Source organism: Hyperoodon ampullatus (assembly GCF_949752795.1).
Source record: "Hyperoodon ampullatus genome assembly, chromosome: X".
In the NCBI taxonomy this organism is placed as follows: Eukaryota; Metazoa; Chordata; class Mammalia; order Artiodactyla; family Ziphiidae; genus Hyperoodon; species Hyperoodon ampullatus.
In genome coordinates this window covers 173,755-196,157 of record NC_136913.1, presented here as the reverse complement: position 1 = coordinate 196,157, position 22,403 = coordinate 173,755, and the positions used below count along the sequence as shown (strand labels likewise).

Sequence of the window (22,403 nt, the reverse complement as noted above, 5' to 3'; positions counted from 1 at the left end):
CCTCCTGTTGGTGGAAAGAGGTAGCACACTGTCCCGGGGCTCGGGTCTGGCCAGCCAGGGACCTCACAGAGCCCGAAGATGTCTCCTTGCACCCCAGCCTCGTCTATGCAGCAAGAAACCAGGGACTTAACCAATGTCGCCCCACTGACTGGGCCTTTTGAGTCCCCCTCCTCCCGTATGGAACAGAAAGCCATGATGCTTTAAAGCAGAGCCAGTGGAAACCCAAGGCCCACCTCCCTCTTTTGGAGTTTCAGAGCGAGATCTCTCACGACCCCCCACATAACATAACATTTACCATTTGAATCACGTTGAGCATACAGTTCTATGGCATTAACACCATTCACGTAGTTGTTTTGTACAACATTGTTGTAGAAATGTTCTCAGCATCCACCTCCGGAACTTACTCATTTTCCCTATGGGAAATTCTGTATCCGTTTCTCTAAATTTTTGCCAACATTTGTTATTTTTAGTTTTCTCGATTGTAGGCCTTCTAGTGTGTGGAGGGGTCGGCGTTGTGGTGTTAACTTGCATTTCATCACGACTGATGACGATTAACATCTCTTCATGTGCTTGCTGACCATTTGTATGTCTTATCTGGAGAAGGGTCTTTTGAAGTCCTTTTTCCATTTAAAACATTGGGTTGTTTGCCGAGTCCCGCCAAGCGCTCCTCCTGGCGGCGTTGGTGTCGGTGAATCCAGCCTGGAGCGGTCTCCGCGCCGCAGGGGCCCGCGCCCCGGGGCATCGCTAGCTGCCTCTCAGGAGAGGAGACGCCCGCCCCCCGGCGCCCGTGCCTGGAGCGCCGAGATCCTGCTGCGCCTAACGGGGCGGGTCTTGCTCGGCATTGGCTGCGGGTCACCTGAGCGCGGCGGCGGTCTGCGCGCGTCTCCCGGAAGGGAGTGTCCCGGAACTGGGCGTCCCGGCCAGAGCGCACATGGCGCGGGGCGTCCTCGGGGCTCCTAGCCGTCGGCGCCACGCGAGCCGGCGGGGTCTAGGGAGCCACCGCCCGGCGGCTGGGAATGACCCGTCCAGTGGGTCCCAGGCACCCCAGCGGCATCCGAGCGCGGAGCGGAGGGAGTCTAGGGAGCCAGCGCCCGGCGGCTGGGAACGACCCGTCCCGTGTGTCCCTGGCACCCCAGCGGCATCCGAGCGCGGAGCGGGAGGGCTGCGGACCGCAGGTAAGGGGACAGGGGTTGGTGGGGGTGGGTGGAGGAAGGAACGAGGAATTACTCCAGAGCTGTTTGGTACAGGGGCAGAAACAGAAAACTCAGACGTAGCACTGCAGAGGCCATGGGAGTTAAGTTGTAAGTGCTGCTGGCTTTCAGTAGTCGGCAGCCATTCTCTTCCTGTAGCTGATGGGATACAAAGCTCTACTGGGTTGTTCTTTGCATGGGATGGTTTTGTTTTGCAGAAATTCAGCTCAGAGCCATCCTTGATGTGTAAGTGTAAGGTCGGATCTTAACAAACGGCATCGCGAAACAGAGGAAAGCTTCAAGTGAGCTTTATTAGGGGGAGCTCCCGGGCGAGGTTCACTGGTCCGAGAGAACGGGGCCAGAGAAGTCGCCCCCGGGCGAGGGTTGGGCAAGATTTTATAGGGGAAGAAGGGAAAGGGGTGTGGTGAATCTGGGAGGGCGCAGGGAATTCCTTATCTGGTGGTCTCTTCGGGTGTCGTGGCACTATCTGGTGCCGGTTACATCAGTCTTGGGACCGCTAGTCCCGTCCCTCGAAAGGCGGGAAGGCTGGGCCGGGTGGAAAGCCCCCAGGTCAGTTCCTGGACCTGGGTGGTCCGGAATGTCTCCAGGTCAGTTTCTGGAACTGGGTGGTCCGGAGAGTTTCGGTCTGATGCAACCTGTGAATCTGATTGCGTTCCCCTGCCTCGGGCCAGTTGGCCTTATATCCCGACATCTTTGGTGTAATGGGGCGGCGTTCCGACCTCTGACTACTTCATGCTGAATGAGGGTGTCGAAAGGGGAGTCGGGCGACCAGAGGTCCGAGGCTTAGGGGAGACCAGTGGGGGGTTCTGTAGGAAGCAAGGTGTAAGGACCGAGGAACATTTGGTTTGTGGCCACCCGAGAGACTTCCTCCATGCGCCAGCGAAGGAACCTAAGAAAACAGGGGGCAAACATGAGCAAGATACAGATGAGAATTAAGGGTTAAGACTGGTGTTAGCCAGGTATAGAGGGTGGATCGCCACCAATCGGGAATTGGGGAGGCGGACTGTTGGTGTTTGCGTCGGAGTTCTTCTCTTAAGCGATGGAGGGCGTTTACAGCAGCATTCCTCCTGTAGGAAGAGGCAGGTACCTCCTTTGTCGGCCGTCAGGAGATCCAGGGCTCGTCGATTCTGGAGAGCGACTCGGGCTATGGAGGTGATTTGGCGCTGGAGAGAGGAGATGGAGGCGGCGGAGCCTTCAATGGCTAGTTGGAGTTTATGTTCTAAGTCGCGGGATGTTGAAACACTATGTGTTAGAGCTCCCCCTGCCCCCGAGGCCTGCAGCGACCAGGGAGGAGGCGAGAGAGATGCCTGCGAGCAGAGGAAGAAAGATAGCTCTTTTCTGTCGGGTAAAGGGCGGCGTGATTAGCGAGGAAAATTTGGCTTGGCTATACAGTGTGAGTTGTGGGACGAGAGTAACGGGGATACGTGGGAAGGGGGAGGAAGAATTGATCTCTTTTGTGAGGGAACCATTGCACCACAAAAACATGCCTGGTGGTGCTTCAATTGATGTGTTTACCGTGAGGGATGTGTTGCAAAGAAACCCAGTATCAGCTAGATTTGGGCGGCTGCCGTAACAGGTGGTGAGATTTTTTTGAATCAAGGAATATGGGGACTTTTAACGGGGAAAAAGGTGAGTTTGGGGAGGTGTAGGAAGTAGAATTGAAGGGCTGGTCGAGTGGGACAGCAGCCAAGGGTGGCCGACCAAGCGAGGCACATAGAAAGCAGTCGGAGATGTTACCTATTCCTGTGTGGTTGAGTATCTGTAGTGTTCGTTTGGTCAGTTTGGCTGTTGCTGCTAGGGCCCGAAGGCATGGTTGCCATCCCCGAATGGTTGGGTCTAGCTGTTTGGAGAGGTAAGCCACGGGGCGGTAGGAAGGCCCTACAGGCTGGGCAAGGAGTCCAGTGGCTATTCCGGCCCGTTCATCCACAAAAAGGTGAAAAGGTCGGTTTGGGTTGGGCAGAGAAAGGGGAGGAGAAGATATCAGAGCGTTACGGAGGGTGAGAAAGGCCTGTTGAACGGCGGAAGGAGAGGTGAGGGGTCCTTGAGGGGTTTCTTTAGTGGCTAGATATAAGGGTTTAGCGAGGAGAGCAAAGTTAGGGATCCAGTGTCGGAAAAATCCTATAAGGCCCAAAAAGGAGAGAATTTGTTCCGCTGTTTCCGGAGGCTGGAGTTCACGGATAATCCGGGTGCGATCGGCTGTTAGACCTTTTGTGGTGGGAGTAAGGTGGAGCCCCAGGTAGGTTACAGAAGATACAGATAACTGAGCCTTGGCTGGGGAGACCCGATAACCGCGAGAGCCAAGGTAATTGAGGAGATCTGCAGTATGTTGTCTTGAGAGGCTGAGAGATGGGCTACAAAGGAGGAGGTCATCTACATATTGAAGGAGTGTGCTGGGGGTATCGGAGCAGGAAGTGAGGTCCCGTGCCAGCGCCTGACCGAAGAGGTGAGGACTGTCGCGGAAGCCCTGGGGAAGAACTGTCCAGGTGAGCTGACTGGAAGTATGAGTATCCGGATCCGTCCAGGTAAAGGTGAAGAGGAAATAGGAGTCAGGATGTAGGGGGATAGTGAAAAAGGCATCTTTGAGATCCAGAACCATAAACTGGGTTGTGGATGGGGGGATATGGGAGAGCAAGGTGTATGGGTTTGGTACTACTGGGTGGAGAGGAATTATGGCCTCATTGATTAGTCGGAGGTCCTGGATCAGGCGATAATCCCCAGAGGCCTTGCGCACAGGCAGGATGGGGGTGTTGCAGGGAGAGTCAATGGGGATAAGGAGTCCCTGGTTTAGGAGTCTGGTGATAATAGGTCGTAGGCCCCTAAGGTGAGTCTCAGAGATGGGAAATTGGGGCCTTGATGGAAATTTGGAGAGGTCCTTTAGGCGGATGAGGACGGGGGAATGGTGTGTTGCTGTTATGGGCTTAGAAGTATCCCAGACTTGGGGATTGATGGGGTTGGTGTGATTGGAAGAGGGGGATAGGAGGGGGAGGGTTCTAGAGACAGGCCGAGAAGAGGAAGCAGGAGTTGGGAGGAGGGGACCATAGGGTCAAGTCTATCCAGCTGGAGGGAGGCCCCTAAGTGGAAAAGGACATCTCGGCCTAGCAAGGGAACTGGGCAGGATGGTATGACTAAGAAGGAATGAGTAAAAGGGAGTCCTTCGATATGACATGGGAGCGGACCGGTCTGGAGTGGGAAGGGTGGTTTGCCATCAATACCCATGACCGAGATCTGGGAAGGAGAAACTGGCCCAGAATAAGTAGGCAGGACCGAATAGGTAGCCCCCGTGTCCACCAGAAATGAGATGGACTTACCCGCTACCTGTAGCGTTACCCTGGGCTTGGCGATGGTGATGGGGGTCTTCGAGTCCGGGTGCCGTCAGTCGTCAGCCAATCCCAGCAGTTCGAGTGGTAATGCCGTTGGGTCGGCCCACCCCCACGTGGAGACGCTGAGGGAGGGCCAGTCGTAGGGCAGTCGCTCTTCCAGTGGCCTGTTAACCCGCAGCTGGGACAGGGCTTAGAAGGAGGTCGGGGATTGGGACATTGGCGAGCCCAGTGGCCTTCTTTTCTGCATTTGAAGCAGGCCCCTGGCGGGGTTGCATTTTGCGGAACCCATGGATGCTGTGATACATGGGAGGTGGCCGGCCTTAGGGCGGCTACAAGAGGTTGGGTTTGGAGGGCCACCTTCTGGTGCATCCGAGCCTGTCAGCTGGATCCTGCCAAATCCTCACGGCCAGTGTACACTTTAAAGGCCATCTTTACCAGATCTCGAATAGGGGTTTGAGGGCCGTCTTCTGCCGGTTTTAATTTCTTTCGGATGTCCGGGGCTGATTGGGTGGTAAAATGGGTGGCTAGGACCGCTGCCCCTGCCGGGGTGTTGGGATCCAGCCGGGTGTAGAGAGTTAAGGCCTCTGTAAGGCGATTAAGAAAGATAGCTGGATTTTTGTTAGGTTCTTGGGTTATCTCTTTTAGTTTTTCAAAACTGACTACCTTATGAGCGGCAGCCTGCATGCCAGCCAGGAGGCATTGGATCATGAGGTCGTGTTTACGACGGCCATCTTGGTCATCCTGATAAGTCCAGCCTGGATTGGTACCAGGTACGGCAGTCACTCCGACAGGATTGGAGTTGTCGGTAAGGTGAACCTGATCTGCATGGTTTGAATTCTTTCCCTCTCGTCAGGGGTCAGAGTAGAAGATAGGATCACAGAGATATCATACCAGGTTAGATCGTAAGCTTGAGAGAGGTAGCGAAATTATTTGATGTAGCGGGAAGAGTCCGCCGAAAAGGAGCCTAATCGCTTTTCTATTTGAGAGAGATCTTGGAGGGAAAAGGGAACATGAACTCTAACTAATCCTTCCGCTCCTGCTACCTCCCTCAGAGGGCAGAGGAGATTTGGATCTTGGGAGTCGTGAGAGCGTGTATGTGCACTAATTGGCGAAGCAAGGGGCGAGGGCGGAGAAACCGTTGAGGGAGGCGGGGGAGCGGTTGGATGGGCCGGAGCGGGTTCAGGAGGACGGACCGCTTCAGGGTAGGGTGGAGGCTGGAGAGGAGCTCTGGAGGGGGGAGAGGCGAGAGATTTGGGTGGGTCGGCTAGTGGAGAGGGGTCATCGTCAAAGGAAATTAGGGGCTTGGATGTAGGAGATGTCTGTTTGGCAAGAAAGATCTGGGAAGTGGAACAATCGACGTAGAGGGAGGGGCGGGAGCGTAAATACCAGAAGGCCTGAACCTAGGGGACCTCGGATCATTTGCCCATCCTGCGGCAGTAACTATCTAGATGACGGAGGATGTTAAAATCGAAAGTCCCTTCGGGAGGCCATTTGGATTGATTGCCTAGAGGATATTGTGGCCAGGCCACAGTGGAATAGAAAATAAGCCGTCGGCAACGGAGATCTTGGGAGAAAGATCTTGGGAGAAAGGGCTGTAAAATTGGCTAGGAGACACCCCAGGGGTGTCTTAGAATCTGGTTTCGATTCTGAGGTTCCCATGACCCCCAGTCTGTCCCTGAGTGAATGGAGAAGGAGAGAGGCGTGCCTGGTCTCAGTCTCCAATTCACGGCAGGTCGGAGGGCGGTCAGGCGATTGGGACGTCTCCACAATCACCCGAGGCCCGGCGGGTCGGAAAGCGGTCAAGCAATTGGGACGTCTCCACAGTTCTATAGACCTCACTTGCTATATGGTCGGTCTTTTGATACAGGTATTTAATAGGTATTTGTACACGTATGGTAACCCTAATCTTAATTTTTCCATTCACCCCACCTTTCCTTTTAGATAAGCATAGTTTGTTTTCTAAGTCTGTGAGTGTCTTTCTCTGTGGAAATATGTTCATTTGTGTCAGTTGTTAGATAATGCCTATAAGTGACATCATAGGATATGTCTTTTGCTTTCCGACTTACCTCATGTTCTGTGATTATCTCTAGGCTCAACTATGGTGCCTCAAAGAGCAGTGTTTCATTGTTTTCCATGGCGAATATTCCATTTTGTACATGGACCACTTCTTCTTTTTCCACTCATCTGGTGATGGACATTTTGGTTGCTTCCGTGTCTTGGCTATTGTGAAAATTCCTGCAGTGCAGCTGTTGAAGCCTGTGCCTTCTCGACTCTGGACTTCTCAGGTGAGACGCTCAGCGGTGGGCCTGCTGAATGGAATGGTGGCTCAATTTTTACATTTAAAGGCAGCTCCTTTCTATTCTCATTATTGGCTGTTTCCACTTTACATCTCACCAGCAGCTAGAGGGTACACAGTTCTCTAAAACCCCTTCAGCATTTATTGTTTGTAGATTTTTTGCTGATGGTAGTTGACATGTGTGAGTTGAAAACTTTTTGGAGGTTAGATTTGCATGAGTCTAATAATTCCTGATGTTGAGCTTTTATCCATTTTCCTCTTTTTTTTTTAAAATGAGTGAGTAAAACTTACCCCTCCATACTATCTCCTTGAAAATTTGCCAGTTTTGAATTTTTTTGGCCATTCCCTACATCCGCAAAATTATTTAGGGCAGGTGTCCTTTACAGCACTGAGTCCTTGTGAATGTTAAGTGACCATTAGCTGTGGGTTTAAAGCCGCTCTTGTGGGAAACGGCCACAAGGCGGCAGCATTTCTACATTTCCAACTCTGGGTTTTTGGGCAACAGAGCTTTCCTGGAAGTCGTGTTAGTAAGCTTCAAATTAGAGTGGAATGTGCCAGCGCAAACCCCCAAGAGCTTATATGTCCTAAATTGTTGTTTGCTTTTTAAATTTATTTTTTATTAATTATCAGAGCAAATTTGATAAAAATGTAGATTCTCCTAGGTGTACAGTTTCTGGTTCATCCTATCAATGTATCTGTCTATTCCTCTTTGGATCCTTTCCCGTGTATGTTATTATAGAGTGTTGAGTAGACCTCTCTTCGTATTCCATAGGTATTTTGTGATTATATATTTCATATGTATTAGTACATGTCTGTTAACCCCCATATCCTAATTCATACATTCCTTACACCTTTCCATTTGGTTAAACATAATTTGGTTTTCTGAATCTATGCGTGTCCTTCTCTTGGAAATTATTTCATGGGTATCAATTTTTAGGTAACACCTGTAAGTGATGTCATAGGATGTCTGTCTTTCGGTTTCTTTCTTACTTCAAGTTGGGTGATTATCTCTAGATCCTTCTATGGTGGTGCCAGCGGCACTGTTCCATGCTTTTCCATGGCTAATATTCCATTGTGTACATGGACGACTTCTTCTTGGTGCATTTTTCTGTTGATGGACATTTTGGTTTCTCCCAGGTCTTGGCTATGGTACATGCTGCTGCAGTGCAGGATTGCCAGCCTGTGTCTTTTTGATTCTGGTCTACTCAGGTGATAGGCCCATGAGTGGGCCTACCAGATCACATGGTAGCTCCATTTTTACCCTTAAACGCACCTCCATTCTGTTCTCACTACTGGCTGTTACCAGGTTACATCCCACCAGCAACTAAAGGGTACACAGTTCTCTAAAACCCTTTCAGCATTTATTCTTTGTAGACTTTTTTTTGCTGATGATCATCCTGAAGGCTGTGAGGTGAACGTTTTTGTACACTGGATTTGCATGGCTTTATTAATTCCTGATGTTCAGCCTTTTTCCATTCCCGTTTTTTTAACAAAGAAAGAAAGAAAAAGAAAGAAACAGAACACAAATGTGCGTAAAATATGCCTCTTGAAACTGTCGTTTTGAAATGTAGACGTCTTTTGAATTTTTTGGTCAATATACGACCCCAGGATTTGTTTTCAGGGCAGGTGTGATTTACAGGCCTGCAATTATTTTGAATATCAACTGACCTTTAGCGCTGGGATTAAAGCTGCTGTTGCGTGAAACGGCCACAAGGTGGCAGCAGTTCTGCTTTACCAAATCTGGTTACTAGGGCAACAGAGCCTCAATGGAAGTCGTGTTCTAGGTTGTAATTTAGAATGGAATGTGCCAGGAAAAAGCCCCTTATGTTTATGTCTCACAACTTCTTGTTCGTTTTTTTAATATAATTTTTATTTTTTATCACAGCAAGTTTTATTACAATGTTTGGTTTGTTCTAGGTGTGGAAGATGTGGTTCTTTTACACATAAACATATGTCTATTCTTCCTGGGATACTTTTCCCATGTACGTTATGACAGAATGTTGAGTAGCCTTCTCTTGGTATTCCGTAGGTCTTTGGTGATTATATATATCACCTGTGTTTGTATATGTCTGTTAACCCCAATATCCTAATGTATCCAATCCTCACACCTTTCCATTGGTGAACCCTAAGTTTGTTTAATGAATCTGTGATTGCCCTTCTCTGTGGGAATATTTTCACTGGTATCAATTTTTAGGTAACACCTATAAGTGATATCATACGATATATGTCTTTCTCTTTCCGACTTACTCCAGGTTGTGTGATTACCTCTAGAATCATCTACGGTGCTGCACATGGCATTGTGTCCTTTTTTTCCTTGGCTAATATTCCGTCGGTACATGTACCAGTTCTTCTTTGTCCACTCATCTGTTGCTGGACTTTTTGGTTACTTTTATTAATTATCAGAGCAAATTTGATAAAAAATATTGTGTTTCTCCTAGGTGTACAGAATCTGGTTCATTATATCAATGTATCTGTCTATTCATCTTTGGAGCCCTTCCCGTGTAGGTTATTACAAAGTGTTGAGTAGACCTTCCTTGGTATTCCATAGGTATTTTGTGATTAAATATTTCATATGTATTAGTACATGTCTCTTAACCCCCATATACTAATTCATCCATTCCGTACAACTTTCCATCGGGTTAAACGTAATTTTATTTTCTTAATCCATGCTTTTCCTTCTCTTGGAAATAAGTTCGTGGGTATCAATTTTTAGGTAACACCTATAAGTGATGTCATAGGCTGTCTGTCTTTCAATTTTTTTCATACTTCAAGTTGGGTGATGATCTTTAGCTCCTTCTATGGTGGTGCAAACGGCACAGTTTTATTCTATTCCATGGCTAATATTCCATTGTGTACATGGACCACTTCTTCCTTGTCCCTTTTTCTGTTGATGGACATTTTGGGTTCTTCCAAATCTTGGCGATGGTAAATGTTCCTGCAGTGCAGGATTGCCAGCCGGTATCTTTTTCATTCTAGTGTGCTCAGTGATAGGCGCATGACAGGACATACCAGATCACATGGCAGCTCAATTTTAACCTTTAAACGCACCGCCATTCTCTTCTCACTACTGGCTCTTACCAGTTTATCTCCCCGCAGCAGCTAGAGGGTACACAGTTCCCTAAAACCTTTTCAGCATTTATTAATTGTACACTATTCTCCGGGTGATCATTCTGGTGGCTGTGTGGTAAAAGTTTCTGTAGATTGGATTTGCAATCTTTATTAATTGCTGATGTTGAGCATTTCCATTCCCTTTTTCTTTTTAAAGGAAAAAAAGCAAGAAAAGACAAAATGTGCGTAAAATATGCCTCTTGAAATTGTCTTCTTGAAATGTTGACGTCTTTTGAATTTTCTGGTCGAGTTACGACCCTAGAATTTTTTTTGATGGCAGGTGTCTTTTACAGGCCTGCAATTATTTTGAATATTAAGTGACCATTAGCGCTGGGTTTAAACCTGCTGTTGTGTGAAACGGCCAGAAGACAGAAGCATTTCTCCTTACCAAATCTGGTTACTAGGGCAAGACAGCCATAATGGAAGTTGTGCTGTAGGCTGTAAATTAGAATGGAAAGTGCCAGGAAAATCCCCTTAAGATTATGTCTCATTCCTTCCTGTTCGTTTTTTAATTTAATTTTTACTTTTGATCACAGCCAATTTGATCACAATGTTTTCTTTGTTCTAGCTGTGCAAGATGGGGTTCTTTTACACATATACATATATCTACTTTTCTTCAGATCCTTTTTCCATGTAGGTTATGACACAACGTTGAGTACTCTTCTGTTGGTGTGCCATAGGTCTTTGGTGATTATATATTTCACATGCGTTCGTATATCTCTGTTAACACCAATATCGTAATGTATCCAATCCTCACACCTTTCCTTATGCTGAACCCTAAGTTGTTTAATGATTCTGTAATTGCCTTTCTCTGTGGAAATATCTTCATTGGTATCAACTTTTAGCTAACACCTATAAGTGATATGATAGGATATGTGTCTTTCGCTTTCTCACTTACTACAACTTGCGTGATTACTTCTAGACACATCTATGGTGCTGCAAATGGCATTGTTTCATTTTTTCCCCAGCTAATATTCCATCTCTACATGTAGCAGTTCTTCTTTGTCCACCCATGTGTTGCTGGACTTTTTGGTTACTTCCATATCTTGGCTATTGTAATACTGTGCAGTGCACATGTGCCCTCCTGTGCCTTTCCAATTCTGTCTTCTTTTGTTATAGGTCCAGGAATGGCCCTGCTGAATGATGTCGTAGCTCAATGTCTACCTTTTAAAGGCATATCCATTCTGTTCTCATTAGTGGCTATTTCCAGGGTACGTCCCACTGAGAGTTGAGGGTTTGCATTTCTCCACAACACCTTCAGCATTTATTGTTTATAGGTTTCTTGCTGATGGTTATTCTGAGGGGTGTGAGCTGATACCTCTTTGTGGTTGAATTTGTGTGTGTCTCATAATCCACTGAAATTAAGCTTTAATGCATGTCCTTTTTATTTTTCAAACTGTGATTACAGCTTAGCTCTTCAAAGTGTTTTCTTAAAGTATGTGTCACATTTTGAAATTTTTTGGCCCTAACCTCCCTCAAGACATTCTGAGGGCAGGTTTCATTTACAGCCCTGCACTACTTGTTCACATGAAGTGACCATTAGCACAGGCTTTAAAGCTGCTTTTGCAGGTAACGGCCAGAGGGTGGCAGCCTTTCTACGTTCCCCACGCTGGTACTAGGGAAACAGACCTTCCTGCCAGTGGTGTTCCTCGGTTATAAATTAGAGAGGAATGTGCCTGGATAAACCCCCAAATGCTTATGTCTCCTTACTTATGTTTGTTTTTAAATTTAAGTTATACTTTTTATTGGAGTAATATTCCATTGTGTACATGGACCACTGCTTCTCGGTGCATCCCTCTGTTGATGGACATTTTCGTTGTTTCCAAGTGTTGGCTATGGTAAGTATTGCTGGAGTGCAGAATTGCCAGTCTGAGTTTCTGATTCTCATTTTCTCAGGTGATAGGTCCAGCAGTGGGTATGATTGACTGACTGGTAGCTCAATGTTTCCCTTTTCAAAGCACGTCCATTGTGTTTTCATTAGTGGCTCTTACCACGTCCCCCTTAGAACGGAGGGTACACACTTCTCCACAATCGCTTCAGCATTTATTGCTTGAAGCATTTTTGCTAATGGCCATTCTGACTGCTGTGAGCTGATAGGTTTTTGTAATTTGGGTTTGCATGTCTTTATAAATTCCTAAAATTCATCCTTTTTCCAAGCCTTTTTTTGTTTCTGTTAAAAAAAAATGGAGAAGTGTGCATACAATATACCTCTTGAAATTGTCTTCTTGGAAGGTGGCCCTCTTTTGAATTTCTTATTCGATTTTCGACACCAGGAGTTTTTTGGTGGACAGGTGTCATTACAGAACTGCACGTTTGGTGAACTATTAGCAGTGGGTTTAAAGCTGCTGTTGTGTGAAACGGCCACAAGGAGGCAGCATTTCTCCATTCCCCAATCCTGGGTAGTAGGGCAGCAGAGCCTTTCTGGAAGTCGTGTTCCTAGGTTTTAAATTAGAATGGAATGTGCCGGGAGAAACCCCCATAAGTTTATGTCTCATTACTTCTTGTTGGTTGTCTTAGTTTGTGTAATCGGGGTAATGATTAGAATATTGTTTGTCCTAGCTGTACACAATCTGGTTCATTTGTACCTTATATATGTCTATTCACGTACAGATCCTCTTCCCATCTAAAATATTACACAGTGTTCCGTGGACCTCCCTTGCTATAGGATCGGTCTTTTTGACATATGTATATAATATGTATTGGTGTACGTAACACTGACTTTAATGTATCCATCCCCACCACCTTTCCTTTTAGATAAGTACAGTTTTCTCCTACATCTGTGAGTGTCTTTCTCTGTGGAAATATTTTCATTTGGGTCCGTTATTAGATAACGCCTATAAGTAATATCATAGGATATAGGTCTTTTGCTTTGCAACTTACCTCATGTTCCGTGATTATCTCTAGGCTCACCTGTGGTGCCTCAAAGAGCAGTATTTCATTGTTTTCCATGGCGAATATTCCATTGTGTACATGGACCTCTTCTTCTTTATCCATTCACCTGTTGATGGACATTTTGGTTGCTTCACTGCCTTGGCTATTGTGAATAAGGCCGCAGTGCAGCTGTTGCAGCCTGTGTCTTCCCGATTCTGGACTTGTCAGGTGAGAGGCCTAGCGCTGGGCCTGCTGCATCGAATGGTACCTCAATGTTTACTTTTCTAACGCAGCTCCTTTCTGTTCTCATTATTGGCCGTTACCACTTTACATCTCACCAGCAGCTAGAGGGTACACAGTTCTCTAAAACTCCTTCAGTGTTTACTGTCTGTAGACATTTTGCTGATCATCAGTTGACAGGTGTGATTTGTAAACTTTTTGTAGATTAGAGTTGCATCAGTCTAATAATTCATGAGGTTGAGCTTTTTGACAAAAGGATCCAAAGAAGAATAGATATATGTGTACATGTAAAAGAAACACATTTTGCACACCTAGAACAAACAAGAGATAGTAGTGAAATTTGTGTGATGAAAAATAAAAATTAAATTAAAAAAACAAACCAGAAGTAAAGAGACATAAACTTAAGGGGCTTTTTGCTGGCACATTGCATTCTAATTGACAACCAACAACACAACTTCCATTATGGCTCTTTTGCCCTAGTAACCAGATTTGGTAAGGAGAAATGCTGCCGCCTTTGGCCGTATCACACAACAGCAGCTTTTAAACCAGCGCTAATGGTCACTTAATATTTAAAATAATTGCAGGCCTGAAAATGACAGCTGCCATCCAAAAAAATCTAGGGTCGTTAATCGACCAGAAAATACAAAAGATGTCAACATTTCAAGAAGACAGTTTCAAGACGCATATTTTACACACATTTTGGCTTTTATTTTTCTTAAAAAATGGGGGAATGGAAAAATGCTCAACATCAGGAATTGATGAAGCCGTGCATATCCAATCTACAGAAACGATCACTTCACAGCCGTCAGAATGATCTTCAGCCAATAGTCTACATACAATAAATGCTGACGGGGTTTTAGAGAACTGTGTACCCGCCAGCTGCTAGGGGGATGTAAACTCGTAACAGCCAGTAGTGAGAAAATAATGGAGGTGCATTTAAAGGTAAAAATTCAGCTACCATGTGATCTGGGAGGTCCTTAGATGCGCCTATCCCATGAGCAGAGAAGATTGAAACAGACACAGGATGGCAATCCTGAACTGCAGGAATATTTACCATAGCCAAGACTTGGAAGAAATCAAAATGTCCAACGACAGAAAAATGCACAAAGAAAAAGTGGTCCATCAACACAATGGAATATTAGCCATGGAAAACAATGAAAGAGTGCCGTTTGCACCACCATACAAGGACCTACAGATAATCACCTAACTTCAAGTAAGAAAGAAACTGAAACACAGCTATCGTATAACATCACTTCTAGGTGTTACCTAAAAATTGATACCCACGTATTTCCAAGAGAAGGAAACGCATGGATTAAGAAAACAAAATTATGTTTAACCAAATGGAAAGTTGTAAGGAATGCATGAATAAGGATATGGAGGTTAACAGACATGTACTAATACATATGAAATATATAATCAGAAAATACCTATGGAATACCAAGAAAGGTCTACTCAACACTCTGTAATAACCTACATGGGAAGGGATCCAAAGATGAATAGACAGATACATTGGTATAATGAACCAGATTCTGTACACCTAGGAGAAGCAAAATATTTTTTATCAAATGTTCTCTGATAATTAATAAAAATTAAATTTAAAAAACAATCAAGAAGTAAGGAGATATAAGCTCTTGGGGGTTTTCCCTGGCACATTCCACTCTTATTTGCCGCCTACTAACACGATTTCCAGGAAGGCTCTACTGCCCAAAAACCGAGTGGGAAAAGTACAAATGCTGCCGGCTTGTGGACGTTTCCCACAAGTGCGGCTTTAAGCCCACAGCTAATGGTCACTTAACATTCACAAGGACTCAGCACTGTAAAGGACAACTGCCCTAAAAAAATTGTGCTGAGGTAGGGAATGGACAAAAAAATTCAAAACAGGCAAATGTTTCAAGAAGATAGTATGAAGAGGTAAGTTTGACTCACTCTCTTTAAAAAAAAAAGGAAAATGAATAAAATCTCAACCTCAGGAATTATTAGATTCATGCAACTCTAATCTACAGAAAGTTTACAAATCACACCTGTCAACTGACGATCAACAAAAAGTCTACAAACAATAAATACTGTAGGAGTTTTAGAGAACTGTGTACCCTCTAGCTGCTGGTGAGATGTAAAGTGGTAACAGCCAATAATGGGAACAGAAAAGTGCTGCATTAGAATCGGGAAGGCACAGGCTGCAACAGCTGCACTGTGGCCTTATTCACAATAGCCAAGGCAGTGAAGCAACCAAAATGTCCATCAACAGGTGAATGGATAAAGAAGAAGAGGTCCATGTACACAATGGAATATTCGCCATGGAAAACAATGAAATACTGCTCTTTGAGGCACCACAGATGAGCCTAGAGATAATCACGGAACATGAGGTAAGTTGCAAAGCAAAAGACCTATATCCTATGATATTACTTATAGGCGTTATCTAATAACGGACCCAAATGAAAATGTTTCCACAGAGAAAGACACTCACAGATGTAGGAGAAAACTATACTTATCTAAAAGGAAAGGTGGGGCGAATGGATAAATTAAGATCAGTGTTACGTATACCAATACATATTATATACATATGTCAAAAAGCCCGACCCTATAGCAAGGGAGGTCTACGGAACTCTGTGTAATATTTTACATGGGAAGAAGTTCTGTACATGAATAGACATATATAATGTGAAAATTTTGGTTGCTTTAAATTTACAACCTAGGAACACGACTTCCAGAAAGGCTCTGCTGCCCTACTACCCAGATTTGGGGCTGGAGAAATGCTGCCTCCTTGTGGCCGTTTCCCACAACAGCAGTTTTAATCCCATTGCTAAAGGTCACTAAATATTCATCAGAGGTGCAGCTCTGTAAATGACCCTGCCCTCCAAAAAAAATCCTGGGGTCTAAAATCGGCCAAAAAATTCAAAGGAGGGCAACCTTCCAGGAGGACAATTTCAAGAGGTATATTGCACTCACACTTTTTTCTTTGCTTTCCTTTTAACAGAAAAGAAAAAGGCGTGGAAAAATGATGAATTTTAGGAATTTTTAAAGACATGCACACACAAATTATAAAAACCGAACAGCTCACACCAGTCAGAATGGTCAAGAGTAAAAATGCTGCAAACATTAAATGCTGAAGGGGCTGTGGAGAAATGTGCACCCTCGGTTCTGAGGGGGATGTGGTAAGAGACACTAATGAAAACACAACGGAAGTGCTTTGAAAAATTAAACATTGATCTACCACTCAATGAAGCATACCGACTGCTGGTCCTATTATCTGAGAAAATGGCAATAAAATAGTCATAGCCTGGCAATCCTGCACTCCACCAATATTTACTATAGTCAACAGTTGGTAGCAATGAAAACGTACATCAAAAGACGAATGGACAAAGAAGTGGACGATGTACTCAATGGAAGAGTATTCCAAAAAAATATATAATTTAAATTTACAAAACAAACATAAGTAAGGAGACATAAGCTTGTGGGGGTTTATCAGGGAACATTCCAGTCTAATTTATAAAAGTGTCCATCGACAGACGATGTGGCACATATATACAATGGAATATTAGCCATAAAAAGAAACGAAATTGAGTTACTTGTAGTGAGGTCAGAAAGAGAAAAACAAATACCGTACGCTAACACATATATATGGAATCTAAAAATATAAAATGGTTCTGATGAACCTAGGGGCAGGACAGGAATAAAGACGCAGACGCAGAGAATGGACGTGAGGACACGGGAAGGGGGAAGGGTAAGCTGCGACCAAGTAAGAGAGTAGCACTGACATATATACAATACCAAATGTAAAATAGCTAGTTAGTGAGAAGAAGCTGCACAGCACAGGGAGAAAAACAAAAGCAAACCAAGGATCCGCCTGCCAATGCAGGGGACACGGGTTTGCTCCCTGGTCCAAGAAGATCCCACATACCTCAGAGCAACTAAGCCCGTGAGCCACCACTACTGAGCCCATGCGCTACAACTTCTGAAGCCCGTGCGCATAGAGACCATGCTCCCCCACAACAGAAGCCACTGTACTGAGAAGCCTGTGCACAGCAACCAAGAGTAGACCCTGCTTGGGGGAACGACAGAAAGCCCACGCACGGCAACGGAGACTGAACGCGACCAAAAATTAATTAATTAATTAAAATGTAGATTAAAAAAAAAAAACAAAGAAAAAATCACTGCTGGGAATTCCCTGGTGGTCCAGGGGTTAGGAACCCGTGCCTCCAGTTCATTGGGCCTGAGATCAATCCCTGGTTGGGGAAGTAAGATCCTGAAACCTGGAATCACAACCCAAATAAAAACGAAATAAAATAAAATACATTAAAATAAGAAAAAGAAAGAATCTGATTCAAGGTCTAAAGGGTGTTTAAGGTCTAAAGAGAAGGTGTTTATCAGGCCAATATGTGGGGAGAAAATCTTTCCCATTTCAGTAAGTAGCACCTCCATTTACCCAATTACACACCATTAACCCACACTCCCCACATCCAATTCATCACTCCGATTCGCCTCCAAGCCATCACTAACCTTCCAAATATGACTCTAACCTGCCTGCCTTACTCCACCTCCAAGACCACCACTGTGCACAAAGCCAGCCTCCTAATGAGTCTCTCCAAATCTCCTGCCCGCTCCTATCCATTCTCTTACGATAGCCAGTATGGTGTCTGAAAAAAGGCATCTCTGCTAACACCACTTCTCTGTTTATACCCTGCAATGGCTTCCCACCAAGTTTAGGATAAATCCCAAACAGATGATGGACTGGAGGTTGAAAGACCAGAAGGAGGTAGGGTGTTGGGTTAGAAAGAGGGATAAAAGGTCTAGGCGAACAGCGAAAAGGGCTGAAAAGAAAATGATCGGCACTTGTACAACAGTCCGGATGCAGGCAGGAGAATGCAGGAATAGCGAAGGAATACCAGTAGCCACTTTTTATTTCTGCAATGCCTTTGCAATTCCCAAAGTGCTTCACTTATGACTGTGATGCTCAAACCTAGCTGTACATTAGAATCATCTGGAGAGATTTTTAAAACTACCAATGGCCAGGCCTCACCCGAAGCCAATTAAATCAGAATATACAGTTCACTAGGGCAGGAATTTTGTCTGTTTCGTTCACTGTCCATATGAAAAGTACCTGGCCTATACATGGTACTCAGAAAACATATACTGAATGAATAAATGAAGGAAGGAATGTACCACTACCACCTGAGATCCAAAGAAGAATTCTTTTCAAAACTTACTGAGTAACCAGGCAACGTCAGTTACCATGGCAGCCCTGGGAAAAACATTACCAAGTGACACTAACACTCCCAGGGGCCTACATTTGATTCCACAGTAAGTAAACTTTTCTCATTTCTAAAGTACAATACTGTGAAATATGCATCTCAGTCACAACTAGAGGTTACTCAGTGTCTGCTGTGAGCAGGAGGAAAAGAGAAGGGCCTTACACAGTATCTAAAGCAATGACAAGAAGAAACTAGGGGCCACGGCAGAGACAGACAGGCTCAGACAGGCTCCAATCCCTATGACATTTGAGGTGATCACGTTGTAAGGGCTTGAGCACGAGAAAGCAGCCACTAACCAGCTACCCTGTCTCAAATATTTGGAGAAAGTCAATGCAAATACATACCTATGTATTATTCTTTTCTGATCATTCTTTCAGTGTATCCCTCCTGGCTTCGTGCAAAGCGATTCTTTGTCTTGTATCTGAAAGTTGAGTGGCCCATGTAAATGGATGAAACATCTCAGAGCAGACATCCAAGAAGCGCTTCAGCTAACGAATGAGGAGCTCCGAATTCTGGGAAAGAATCGTAAAAGTAGTGTAGAATCACAATATCTTAGAGCATCCTTTATATCAACAACCGTCTATCATATCACAAATCAGTGGTCATCAGCCTATACATGAACTTTGCAGTGACAGAAAACCCAGCACTGTCTACACAGGTCTAGGCACTTCTAGTTGCTACAGCAGTCTATATCAAATTCAGAATCTGACTCCCTGTCACGCATCAGTCCCAGTCTGCCTTCTGCAATGGTACACCCCATGGCACACCTCATCTCTTTTCCATCTGGCACATTTCCCAAACACATGAGGACAATTTTGTTCTCCCTAAAGCTCTCTTCTCCCACGTCACCCTCCTAAATCACTCCTTCCTTCCTGTGTTTATGACTTTGAGGAGCCCCCAAGGTTTTCTCATCCCAAGGCCATGACAAGCAATGGCATCAGTGTGCCTGCTACAGATTCTGGGAAAGGGGCAGGGCCACACGAGGGTCTGGCAAGTGTGACTGACAACCTGAGGTGAGAGTACAGGTGAGAACCTCAGCCTCTCTTCAGTCCTCAGCCTCTATCCAAGGTTTCTCCATAGCACGCTACTGACATTTGGGGCCAGATCATTCTTTTGGGGTGGTGGGGAGGGCTGTCCTACGCCTCGTACGATATGTAGTAGCAACCTGGCCACTACCCACTACATGCCTGAAGCACCACCCCCCACACACACCCGGGATGTGACAAAGAAAAATGTCTCCAGCCACTGTCAAACGTTCTGGAGGACGGGTGACGGCAAAATCACCCTCACTCAAGAGCCACTGCTCTATCCAATGACTCTGTTCACCCATGAGGACTCAAAACTCTCTCCTCTGCTGGCTTAACAGGTAACTCTCCAGAACGTCTATCGTATAGCAAAATGCTATCTGAAACTTAATAGTATGTATCTCTATAACGGTATCTGATGAAAGTAAAACTCTCTCCAGATGTTAAGAACCTCCCAGGTGGTTCATCCACGTTAACCTTATCTCCTACCCCAGGCCCTGGAAATTACAGAAATGATCGGACACCCATTTTCGGGATCCGTTCAAGAAGGACCAGTAGTGTAAGGCTTTTTGGCAACCTGAACAACTGAATTCAAGTAAAATATTCTGCCTGACCATGGCTTTGTGAGACAGGCCACAAACCTGTAGCAGGACCCTCCTCGCTGCTATTTACAGAATTGTGCTATCTGACTGGAAAGCCGGTGGAGGTGAACTACCCAAGAAAGCAGTGGGTTCAGGATGAGAAGTTCGAAAGGGTGACAAGGGAGGGGAGAATGAACCTCAGCTGAAAAGTAAGGGGAAAAGTACCAAGAGATGAGTTCTCTTGACTTTAGAGAAGATACGCTGAAAGCCATCAGCTTGCCCTCGGGGCCCTCAGCTCTCTGGGGAGCTCTAAGGGAAGGGTGAGCCTGGACCTACGACTCCGGACTCCTGGTCTCGGCCCCCAGGCCTGACCATTCACTCAGACTCTCAATAAATACTTGTATTAAAAGACCTTACACGGGGACCACATCTGGGAAAACATCGCCGCACCCTCATAAGTCACAGGGGGAGACCCGAACTGGCCAAGCCATGACAGGAGCTGTGAGGGCGACAACAGAGCATGGCAGGGATCGGACATCAGATCGCCAGAAGCCCTCCTCCGCCCTCCTGGTTCGTAATGCCAGGGCCCCATCGCCGCATATCGCCGGACCCCGGTCCTGCCTCCGTCGCGCACCCTTCCCCAAGGTTGGCCGGGGTCTGGAGTCACCATCCCCTGTTCGGACCTACAGACCTCGCCGCTGCTGAGCTCTGCAGATCCCGCTCCTTCCATACAGTTCGCCGATTCCGCGGGCCTTCCTGAGCCGCGCCGGCCACCGTCCGCGAGGCCTTGGCGCGCCTGTGACGTCACTGTCGTGCGCCTCTCCCGCAACCAGGGGTGGATGGCTCTGGCAGGGCAGCTGCGGCTGTGGTTGCTCGCGGCTCGTTTGCTTCTGGCGCCTCGCCGGGACCTGACGGTCTGCGGTCCCAACGAGCCCCTGCCCGTGGTGCGCATCCTGCGGGCTCTACAGCGGCGGCAGGAAGAGCGGCAGAGTGGGCAGCGGAGCCCCCCGCGGCCGGTGCTGGCGCGACCTGGGTTGCTGCTTATGTCAGCGCGGCGACCGGAGTTGAACGAGCTGTCACACCTCACGCTGGGCCCTTGGAACCCGCGCCACTCTCTTTGCGCCTGGAGGAATCCGCGCACCCACGCGGACCATTTCTCCATCGAGTGCGCGCAACATGAGGCTCCAGCGCTGCGGAACCTTTCGCCCAAGGGCAGCTGAGCCGAACTGGGTCTGGAGCTCCGCGTTCTGAGCGCACAAGAGGCTGCTCCCGAAGTTGTTTGGCCCACAACCGTGGAGTCGAGTACCATTCCCCCACTTCTTCGCGGCCGCCACATCCTCTGCGCCGCAGAAACCGGCAGTGGCAAAACTGTCAGCTACATGCTACCTCTCCTTCAACGGCTGTTGGGCCAGCCAAGCCTGGACCCCTGTCGTATCCCTGCTCCTCGAGGCCTGGTTCTTGTGCCTTCTCGAGAATTAGCCGAACTGGTGCGTGCCGTGGCCCAGCCCTTGGGCAGCTCCTTGGACCTCCAGGTGCGGGAGTTAGGGGGAGGCCATGGCACGAGGAGGATCAGGCTGCAACTGTCCAAACAACCTCCAGCAGATATTCTGGTGGCCACTCCGGGGGCTCTGTGGAAGGCCCTGAAAACTCAACTGATCAGCCTGGAGCCGCTCTCCTTCTTGGTGTTGGATGATGCAGACACGCTGTTGGATGAAATCTTCCTGGAACTGGTGGATTACATCTTGGAGGGGAGCCATATAGCAGAAGGCCCAGCTGACTTAAAAGACCCCTTCAATCTCAAAGCTCAGTTAGTGCTGGTGGGGGCCACATTTCCCGAAGGTGTAGGCCAGCTGCTGAGTAAAGTTGCCAGCTTAGACTCTCTAACCCCCGTTACCAGTGACAAGCTCCACTGCATCATGCCTCATGTCAGACAGACATTCATGAGGCCGAAGGGAACAGAGAAGGTGACTGGGTTGGTACAGATCCTCAGGCAGCATGACAGAGCATATAGGACTGGCGCCACAGGAACTGTTCTGGTGTTCTGTAATTGCTCCAGCACTGTGAACTGGCTGGGGTATATATTCTGGATGATCACAAAATCCAACACTTAAGACTGTAGGGACAGATGCCAGCCTCAATGAGAGCAGGCATCTTCCAGTCCTTCCAGAAGGGCTCCCGAGACATTCTTCTCTGCACAGACATTGCCTCTCGGGGCCTGGACAGCACCCAGGTGGAGCTAGTCCTCAATTATGATTTCCCTCTCACCCTGCAAGACTACATCCACAGAGCAGGGAGGGTGGGCCGGGTGGGGAGCGAGGTGCCAGGCACCGTAGTCAGCTTTGTGACCCATCCCTGGGACGTGAGCCTGGCTCAGAAGATTGAACTGGCAGCTCGCTGGAGGAGAAGGCTTCCAGGACTGGGGTCCTCAGTGAGAGAGCCTTTGCACCAGCAAACCTTATTGCAGCAGGCTTATATATGATGCCATAACAGGGACCTTTCCCT

The 22,403-nt window shown here is 46.7% G+C and overlaps 1 long non-coding RNA gene and 1 pseudogene across 2 annotated transcripts; both read left to right on the top strand.

The window, feature by feature from the left end:
• Positions 1–930: 930 nt before the first annotated feature.
• Positions 931–16,330, top strand: LOC307069878. Its single transcript, XR_013811503.1, has 3 exons — positions 931–1,175; positions 15,292–15,409; positions 16,021–16,330. It is a non-coding gene; the product is annotated as an uncharacterized lncRNA (long non-coding RNA).
• Positions 16,331–20,740: 4,410 nt separating this feature from the next.
• LOC307069073 (putative ATP-dependent RNA helicase DDX28) lies at positions 20,741–22,380 on the top strand (annotated as a pseudogene). Its single transcript has one exon. The product of its transcript is annotated as a putative ATP-dependent RNA helicase DDX28 (transcript).
• The last annotated feature ends 23 nt before the right edge of the window (positions 22,381–22,403 follow it).